Below are 10437 nucleotides of genomic sequence, written 5' to 3'. Positions count from 1 at the left end.
TGCAGTGTTCCACAATATTCTTCTAATGCGTGGATTCTGATATTCACTGTAATTACGTGTAATATCTGAGAACCATGAAAACAAAAATAGTTGTGAGATTATCTTTGTAATGCAGAGGATATTCTAATATAGGTGCGCCCCTGTAAACACTTGTGTGCTATCACTGGATTCTGATGAGAGAGCTCATGTGTGCTGTAATATGGTGCGTGCATTTATATAATCTGGCACAAGTACACAAAAATATAGGCTGCAGAAGTAAGGATAGTTGGCAGATGATAGGTTCAAAATATACTGTACAGAGAGTTTATTGCCAAACCATGATAACAAGATCACACAGCAACTAGGCAGATCATAGTGTACATAAAAGGGGTACACCATAACCATGATATATAAATCGGGAAAGTGGAACTGGCTTGAAAATACGGTGTTGTATTGCCACTAGTAATTCAAAGCCTATCGATCAAGTACATGCCAGCTCTATTAGCTGTTGACTGCAGATGTCCCTGCTCCCCTTCCTGATAAGGAACATACTGTACGTACTAAATATAGAATAACAAAAGAGGAACATGTTAAAGAACAGAAGAGGAAGCATATTCTTGAGGTTCCGCTTAATTGCATACAATGTTGGTTGCCCACTCATGATGAATCACAGCGCCCAAAGAAATGCAATTCCATGTTGTCTCTCTATATGTGGCAATTTTGAACAAGAGTCATTAGGATCATATTCTGAACAAGAGTCAACAGGTGGGGAGCGTATGAGTTTCATTGCATCTAGAATGGCACTCAATGCCTTGGTGCCAATTTTGTAAGTCATTGCGGTGTTTAGCTTCAAGAGTGGACTGCTGCTAGTGCGACACAAAGCAGCTACACAGATCATAGTGTAGATATAATGGGAAAACCGTAAGTATCAGAGTAAAATCAGCAAAGTGGAACTTGCTAGAATATATGTGCTAGTATTGTCGGTACGGCTAGAAAGGCTTCGGATACCAGCCCTCTTCAACTGAAGGTGCGGTACTATTAATATTAGTGTAACTCTCAAACGCGACACAGCTCCCCGCATTTCCTTGCTATTCTTATAGGATTCAAGTGGGCAGGCCACTACAAATCATGTTCCCATGTTTACAAAATCCTATGAATCAAATAGGCCCGAAGAGTTCAAAGTGTCCATACTAACCGACCGTATAGACCTCTACGCTGCAAATGTCCCTGCTCATCTTCACTACAAGGAACATACTGTACTACTATCATACTCCCTCCGTTCCAAAATATAAGTCTTGGTAGAGATTTCCACTATGGATCACATACAGATGTATCCAGATACATTTTAGAGTGTAGATTCACTCATTTTGCTCCATATGTAGTCCATGGTGGAATCTATTCAAAGACTTGTATTTAGGAATGGAGAGAGTACTTATTAAAGAAGAACGGAAGAGGAACATGCTAAAGAAGAGCAAGCAGATTTTGGATAATAAAATGTTCGTTGCGCAGTGCCCACACATGATGAACCAGAGCGCATTAAGAAAACAACTCCCTGCTGTCTCTCTATATGTGGTGCACGTGCTTTTTCGAAAGTAAAGTAGGAACATTAGCTGGCCAATTAAATGTTATCTGTTTTAGTAATATTAGCATCATATCAGATTCGTACTTGAGCAACAAGTTTGGAATTATGAGTGGCACGTTGTTTAGCTTGATGGATTCAGGAGCAGTGCTAAGCAGGTACGATGATGGTACTGAATATAAAGGCATGTGTGCATGCAAGTCGCGTGACTTTTGTCATTTGGGTCAGTCGACCATTTCAGGCGGTTGGATGAAGATCCTACGTCTCCTAACCCTTCTTCTTCCTCGTCTCTGATTCTTCGCATACAGAGCACCGCACGGGCCGCCGGCCGGGCCATCGGCCCCCACCGCCTGTGTTCCTCCGCCACCCCCACCCCCACCCCACTACAAGAAATATGTCAACTTGGGACCCTCACTATTGGCCGCTGAAAGGTCATAGTTTTTCATTTGCGACCTTTTTTGACCAAAAACAGAAGGTCAAAAGCTGGCGGTCGTAAACTGAAATTAGTGACCTTCTTTGTGATATGTAAAAGGTCGTTGGTTCCACGACCAAATTTTTGGTCACTAGCAACCTCCTCAGGCCACGTAGGCATCCAGCGTGGCAAGCTGATGTGGCACAAGAATCAGCCCGGTCCGATTCGGCGTTTTACATGGGCCGAGCCCAACAATTCGGCCTTTTTAATGTATTTTTCCTGTTATTTTTTACTAGCTACATGGGCTTGGGCCATTGGTTCAGCCTTTTTTGCTTTCTGAGGTGCAGCCTTTTCACATTCTATATATTTTTTATTTTCAGGTTTTTTTGTTACATTCAATTTTCAGATTATTGTAGTCAACTGGATGCACATTCTCAGATTCTTCTAGGCACTAGGTCCCAAACATCAGGTTTTAATTTTTCACAACTTGTAACTCAATGATATACCAATCAGAGAACACATTTTAAATATATTCAAATAACAGCCAAATCACCAATATACCAATCAAGTCTATTACATTCCACCAATCACAATATAACCATACAATATTACACCAATCACAATATAGCACTCTACAGATAAAACGCTCAACAAGTACAGGCACGTCTCCAACACCTTAGCGCCTTGAGCCTGCAAAACATCACATCCAGCCACATATTAACAATCAAATCAATTCACCCCTTGACGGCAATAAAAAAGGTGCTCATGTATGAACGAAAATAAAATAAACAATCTTTGAGGCCATAGCATGTGCTACAAAAATCTTAACAAATGCATAGATGTCCACATAGAGCACATCCTACATGCACCAAGCATCAGGCATATGTTCAAGAAGACAAGTAATTTGAGATGGAAACAAGTACAGCTAACAATCTGACATGTGTAGTAGCACCAGCAAAAGAGCAAGACATGGAAGAATTTACAAGAACAACACCCTGGGAGTCCAATTACATGTACATGAGGTACTGCTGCTAGTGTATAACAAAGCATGAGTCCAGCTTGTGTAGGAGCAGAGCATGAGTCCAACAAAGCATGCTATAGGAGCAGAAAAGAGGGAGCTAGGGGTAGGAGATGGAGCCAGCTCACCGAAGAACTTGGGAGTCCAGCTTGGGTCCTTGTTAATCTGTTGCTGCTCCGGTAGCTCTCGTGTGCGGGTATAAGATCAGATCCAATTGACTGGAAGCGGCCGTTTGTCGAGCGGTCTTTCATTTCCTGGTCTACAACAAGAGGTAAATGCTAGAGATTAGCAACTGCTGCCAAACCCAATGTGACAAAGAGGTAAGCACTATAAACTGGATTTATAAAAATTAACAATATAAGTAAAAGGCAGAGCCTGTGCAAGTTTATCAGTACAAACTGGATTTATAAACAAAATCTAATGGTATAAACAAAAGGCAGAGACTGTACTATGCAAGTTTAGCACTATAAACTGAATTTATAAACAGAATTTAACAGCACAGACAAAATGCAGATACTATGTACTGACTACTGTGCTAGTTTAAGATGAATTTTGTTCAGTGCTGCTGATGAATCTTGTGCTTGTTCTAGCCGAGGAGAACTGAGTAGTGAGCTATGTACAAACAAAAGCGGAGACTATATACTGGGTACTGATGCACTACTCTATGATCTGAGCTCCCCCACAATTTCATGTACTAGGATATACATCAACCAGTATAAATGAAAAGAAGAGAAAAGTCTATAGCTTACTTATAGAGGTGTTGAACCGTGGTGAGAAGCGAGCTGCTGAAGCCAGACTGAAGGAGTAGCTGGGAAGCAGAGAAGTCGGACTGGGACTTGACTCTCGAGCAGAAGGGCTTGGCCGTAGGGGATCTAGCCGTCGAGCTTGAGGGTAACAGGGCCACAAGGGTGTGGATCTTGTGGGCCGCCATCCTACTGAGAGCCCACGACGGAAGGGTGTCGTCGACCAGGGAAGGGTGTCGTCGACCACGGAAGGGCGTCCAGATTCTATCTTCTGCAAATCACAATAAACTCCAGTCACATTGTGTAGTATATCAAATATAAGCAACAATGCAGCAGCTGAAACCACTACCTAACTAATTTGTAGGAAAGCTCATGATGTAATCAAACATTTACTTAAGGACTAGGTTATTGATTCCAAGCTAGGTGAAATGCAAACATACTCCTATTGTAGTGATGGATCCCAACTTGTTTAAATTAGAGTAGTTCGTCTAACTTGCACAATCCAGAGAGAAATATGTGCATGTCTTGGATTGATTTGGGCAGTCAACAAAAGTGATTTGCATGTTGTGTATGTAAATGTAAAGTTCTTTTAGGTACAGTACAAATGGGTACTCCAGCTGCTTAATGATGCATCTTAATTAAGAAAAAAATCAGTTAATTTAATGATGCATCTTAATTTCTCATAAATTTGAAGAAAGCATCAATGCTGACAATAGGGAGTAAATCGGTCAAGAAATGTTTCAGTGTTGATCATGATCATGTACACTACTGAACAATGAACAAGAGGAGAAGAGAAGAGAATAGAGAAGAGAAGAACACTAAATTCCTACACTCCTAAACAAGAGCAGTACACTACTAATGCACTTGCTACTCTAGTAATCGGAAGCAATACTCCAATACTGCTGTATTGGAAACAATACTGCAGTAGTTCAAGCAGTACTTCAGTACTGTAGTTCAGTGGAGTAGCTGCAAAGAATTAACACTAAGCATAAGATACACTAAAGAACTTTCAGTGGAGCAGCTGCACATAATTAAGAAAGCATCAACAAGTTAACAAGCTACTGAAAAACTACTGCAACCAAAACAGTACTACAAAATACAGAATTTGCAAAAATTTGTAAACTGAATTTTTTGCCAAGGAAAAAAATTTATAGCTTCAGGCCTACAGAATAGCTTCAGGCTGGAGCACTACAGTTGTTGGTTAGACTTCATATAGCTTCAGGCTGGTTGGAGTACTACAGCAGCAACCATTTCATGGTTAGACTACTCCATTTGCAGTAACCAAATATTCATATATCTACAGTAGCTTCAGGTTGGTTGCCTGACTAAATAGTCATCCTCTCGTGAGGATTCTGCAGCAAAAGAGTTGCTGCTTAGGTAGTGGCAATAGTTGGCCCTGTGCTAAATTGCTCTTTGCAATTTTGGACTGAATGTATTGAGATGTTTAGCTACTGTCAGCAGAGTTGCAGAGTAGTGATTTATGGATGGGGTGTGATGGGCTCACCAAAGTAGAAGGTGGCGTACTAGGCGCAGACCTCGCCGCAGCGGTCGTAGGCATCGCCCAGGAGGCCCCAACTGAGTGCTTGTTTCAGCACCAAGTTAAATTCAGTCAAGCATGTAAGTAGATTCAGACCAATAGCATACCAAGCAAAAAATGAAGTATGGCTGTGATGGGAATTCTGGTGATCGTCGGAGCATCCTGTAATGTTTAGAACCCGAAGATAGTGATATCAATGTAGGACTGGAACAAAGAATGATGGCATACTAGACGAACAGTGAGTGGCAGAACAGAGCAAACATATATCAAGGTAAAGGTGAATCTATCTATGCACCATGATTCTTTTGTCCAGGAAAAGATATCATCTAAACTGTAGTCGACCTAGAGAGTGTTGTATTCTTTTTCCAGAAGAAAACATTAAGCTATCTATCTAGTACACTAGTTGCTAGCCATGAGAGCGGTGAAGATTGAGGTGACCTGAGCAAGCGCCAAGGGCTGATGGTAAGTCGGTGATGCTGAACCCGGTGGCCCCATTTGTTCGCTGGTCATGGTCGCCATGGTTCCAAGGTCCTGCAGAAATTGGCAGCCACTCTGTTTCAAAGCTCCCCCGTGGTGCCTAATCAAAACAGAGCAAGAATGAGGGATCTAGCACATGGTGGATGTGATCTAGGACAAAGTGGGGGAGGCGATTTACCTCATGTGCTCGACGGACGAAGGCGGTGGATCTCAGATGAACAGGTCGCAGTCGTAGCTCTCCACGCCCCCGCTGTCAGCGACGACGGGCGTCTCCCCGTCCTTGAGCATCTTCCGCGCCATGGCTTGGACTCCGGTCAGCCGTAGAACAGAACCCTAGGACGACGCTTGGGGCGCAGGCATGGGGGTGAGACATGGATCAAATGCCCACAGGCATCGCATGGCGGCGGCGGCAACGGCGAACGATGGAGGGATGCATGGCCACCGCGAGGGTTTTGGGGGCCGGGCCGACCCCGTAAGTGCTCGAAACGGCGCCGCCGTTACGCTCCGGGCGCGGTCGTCGGAGGTGCTGCGGAGCAAGCATGGACGGTACAAGGTCGTGGAGACGAGGCTGTGGTGCCGGCGCGAGGGTGGATCGAGGGGAGGAGACGAGGCTACGGTGCCAATGGTGGGTGGTGGCGGGGTTGCCTCGATGGGATCTGGGGGATCGAGGGGAGGGTGAGTGGGTAGGTTAAGGTTTCTGTTTCTCGGGAGAAGCTCCGTCATTGGATGGACGTGCGATGTATGGCTCAGATTGCTCCAATTTGGTGATCCGCGTGAAGGCGGTTCCTTGCGTCTCATTGGTCGGTTGTCTCACGCTTGTATCTCAAAACATTGAACTCAAATCTCTGAATATTTTTCAAAAAAACATAACAATGGCATAGTTTATCAAAATGATCTCCTATTTCGCATAAGTATGCATCTTGGAATAGGAAACAATGTTGCCAAATAGAGCTTTCATTTTCTTTGCACAAAAAAATCATTTTCCATTTTTTGAGTGCCACAATTGAGCTTTTTTTGTGAAGAACCTACCACATATTTGTTGTAAAATTGGACCAAATCATTTTTCTAAAATACTAGGCCATATTTAATGCACAATTGACCAAATCGTTGGGTGTAAAAAGTTTTGATCCACCTCTCGTGAAAAAGACAAATTTCTGTCGATTCAGTTGGAAGCGGGTCAAATTTGAACTGTAGCTGCCTTGTAGTTTGCTATTTATTTTTTTCAAAAATCATTTCTAGGTACATAAGTATCTATTTAATAAGAGAAACACCAAAAAAATTCTAAGATTCAACCAGTAGCTAGGAACGGTCATTCCCGCCGTTTTGACCGCATTTTGAAACGGGCATAAAAAATTCAAAAAAATCAAAAAATTGGGAAACCTTCTCATTGTGTCATTATATGTGGCCAAGTTCCCAGGAAAAATAACAAACTTGTAATACGGCAATTATTTTAAAAAAATGTTCTCAGAAACGAGCTATCACGTGTGGAGATCAATGGCTTTCAAGCCAAATGATCAATCTTATGGCGACATTCATGTCATAGTTTGTTCAAATGGTCTCATATTGTGCACAAGGGTGCATATTCGAATGGCAAACAATTTTGCCTAAGGAAGTTCTCATTTTCTTTGGACGGAAAAACCATTTTCCATTTTTTGAGTGCCCAAAAGGAGGTTTTTTTGTGAAGGACCTCCCAAATATTTGTTGCAAAATTGGATCAAATCATTTTTCTAAAATACTAGGCCATATTTAATGCACAATTGACCAAATCGTTGGGTGTAAAAAGTTTTGATCCACCTCTCATGAAAAAGACAAATTTCCGTCGATTCAGTTGGAAGCGGGTCAAATTTGAACTATAGCTACCTTGTAGTTTGCTATTTATTTTTTCCAAATATCATTTCTAGGTACATAAGTATCTATTTAACCATAGAAACACCAAAAAAATTCCAAGATTCAACCACTAGCTAGGAACGGTCATTCCCGCCGTTTTGACCGCATTTTGAAACGGGCATAAAAAATTCAAAAAAATCAAAACATTGGGAAACCTTCGCATTGTGTCATTATATGTGGCCAAGTTCTCATGAAAAATAACAAACTTGTAATACGGCAATTATTTTTAAAAAGTGTTCTCGGAAACGAGCTATCACATGTGGAGATCAATGGCTTTCAAGCCAAATGATCAATCTTATGGCCATATTCATGGCATAGTTTGTTCAAATGATCTCATATTGTGCACAGGGGTGCATATTGGAATGGCAAACAATGTTGCCTAAGGAAGTTTTCATTTTCTTTGGACGGAAAAACCATTTTCCATTTTTTGAGTGCTCAAAAGGAGGTTTTTTTGTGAAGGACCTCCCAAATATTTATTGCAAAATTGGACCAAATCATTTTTCTAAAATACTAGGCCATATTTAATGCACAATTGACCAAATGGTTGGGTGTAAAAAGTTTTGATCCACCTCTCGTGAGAAAGACAAATTTCCGCCGATTCAGTTGGAAGCAGGTCAAATTTGAACTGCAGCTGTCTCATAGTTTGCTATTTATTTTTTTCCAAAAATCATATCTGGTTACATAATTATCTATTTAATCATAAATACATGGTTTGGTGGTGATACGTCGATGTTTGGATGGTGGCCCAGGGCACCAACTCCAAAGCGCGTAGACTCGCATGCCCGCTGTGTGGTCACCGCGTGATCGTGGCGTTGCCATGCGTTCTGGGCAGCCTAGGCATGTCTAGTAGGTTGGGCACTCCCCTGATAGGTGTCAGGAAGAAGAAGGCAATATAAGAATCTCATGAGGAGACTGAACTGAGCTCAAATATGAATTAGCACCCAAGTGTTTGATTAGTGGCACGGGAAACGTGCATGGCCAATGGGCCTGAGTTTTGGCCGAGGATGATCATCTACTAAGGACACTATCTTGGAAAATTTGCAGCTCAAATGGAGGAGTCTAGGTGTCACTTGCTTTGCAACGTACCACACTGGACATAAATATGAATGTTGAAGCCACACTCACATGTATTGTTAGATGGGGCTCAAATTTTGTGGAGAGCAATGATTTGGGAATATAGAAGATGTGGCAAAAATTCAGCTCATTAGGATATGCCTAGCTAGTACTTCCTTCACAACAGTTCGAGTTGAACAAAAACTTTGGAAATTTGTTGAGGAAGATTTACCAGGCAAATGGAGTTGAATATTGTCATGAGGCAATGATTTGGATAGTAAAGAATGCCCAATTTTTTGGGGGAATTTTGGGAATGACAGAAATATAGGTTGCTTCACAACCTAGGGCAAAAATTGACACATGGACATGACACATAGGCAAAACTGATGAGGTGGCGCCTAATCATAGCAATAAGTACCAATGCATCCACGTTCACAACCTCATGACCATTTATATTGGTCGTAATCAGGTAGAAATAAGGTCATTGGCGCCTCTTGTCTGCTTTGTGACCATTTGGTGTAAGTAATTTCAGGGTTTGAGCCCTTCCAAGCGAAATGGCCGTGAATTTACGACCAATTCAGCTGGGGTCACTAAGAGAAGGTCATAAGTTGACATATTTCTTGTAGTGCCCCCCGCCCCCACCTGTGTCGAGTTTTCTTTATTCGGCGAGGCCCCCCCACCCCCCCCCCCACACACACACAACCCAAGTCCCCCCCCGAGCCCCTTCGTTCGCACCGGCTAACTCCGGCGAGCTCTGAAAAATCGGCTGACCCAATTTTGAAATTTAGACTACTATGATTTAACTAGTGTGGAATATAAAAGGCGAAAACCATAAGCATTGGGAGTATAGTGTTGAGCGTGCCATGGCGGATCTGAAAGTGCAAACCGGACAAAGGAAACTTCGCAACCAATGTTTGCTTTCAACTAGCAAGTAAGTGATGGACAAGAAATCAGAGTAAAGCTGTGGCGATCTATTTTCTTGCTGCGATAAATAAGTTGAGTAGATACGAAAGAGTACCGCCTCTGGTGTGGCGCCGTGTATGCATCTGTTGAGAATTTGACGGTGCTGCGGTAGCGATGGCTGTCGGCGGCGTGGAAGCAGATCTAGGAGGGTAGACAGTGGCGGCGGGGCGCGGTGGACAAGACGGTCGTAGGAGCAGCACTGGCAAGGTGGCCGATGGCGGGGATGAAGCGAGAGGATGGGATGCAAGGATCCCAGTCCGAAGCCGTGGATGAGAGAGTTCGATCTCTTGTAATGGACGGCGGCGTCGGGGTATCAGCTCCGGCATGGTGGAGGAGGACGGCGGTGGATGGGGTGGCGGACGGAGGAGGCTGGGGTGGAGAGGGTGTTTTGGCGCCCACGGAGTACGAATGGGGAAATGGAGGTGGAGATGAAGGGGGAACCATGTCTTCAGGGTGCGCTTGTCTTAAATGCGAGGAAATTTACAAACTTAGCCCCTGTTTCAAATTTCCTACATCACAGCAATATTGGTTGGTTGGGGATAGGACGTTAATCTCGCATATACCAAATATTTGCCGACGGGAGTTTGTTTTTGGTGCCCACCATGTATGAATCAGGGAGGGAGTCGATTTCGGTCGAGGACACATTGTGTTTTGGCGCCCACCGTGTATGAATCCGGGTGAGAGGCGGTTATGTCACGTTTGAGTGAAATTACAAACCTACCCCAATCAAAACCTATAGAAATCGAGCAGATAGGCTTTGCGTGGCAGGGATAGGCAGTAGTAATTTCC

At 43.1% G+C, this 10437-nt stretch overlaps 1 long non-coding RNA gene across 1 annotated transcript; it reads right to left on the bottom strand.

Moving 5' to 3' along the window:
• Window positions 1–2500: 2500 nt before the first annotated feature.
• Window positions 2501–3214, bottom strand: LOC125532553. The gene is made up of 2 exons (XR_007294168.1): window positions 3117–3214; window positions 2501–2660 (listed from the first exon to the last, which is right to left on the bottom strand). It is a non-coding gene; the product is annotated as an uncharacterized LOC125532553 (long non-coding RNA).
• Between the last annotated feature and the right edge of the window lie 7223 nt (window positions 3215–10437).

The sequence above is a fragment of the Triticum urartu genome, chromosome 1 (assembly GCF_003073215.2).
Source record: "Triticum urartu cultivar G1812 chromosome 1, Tu2.1, whole genome shotgun sequence".
Classification (NCBI taxonomy): Eukaryota; Viridiplantae; Streptophyta; class Magnoliopsida; order Poales; family Poaceae; genus Triticum; species Triticum urartu.
Note: the sequence above shows the minus strand (reverse complement) of the source record. Positions and strands in the feature narration are given on the sequence as shown.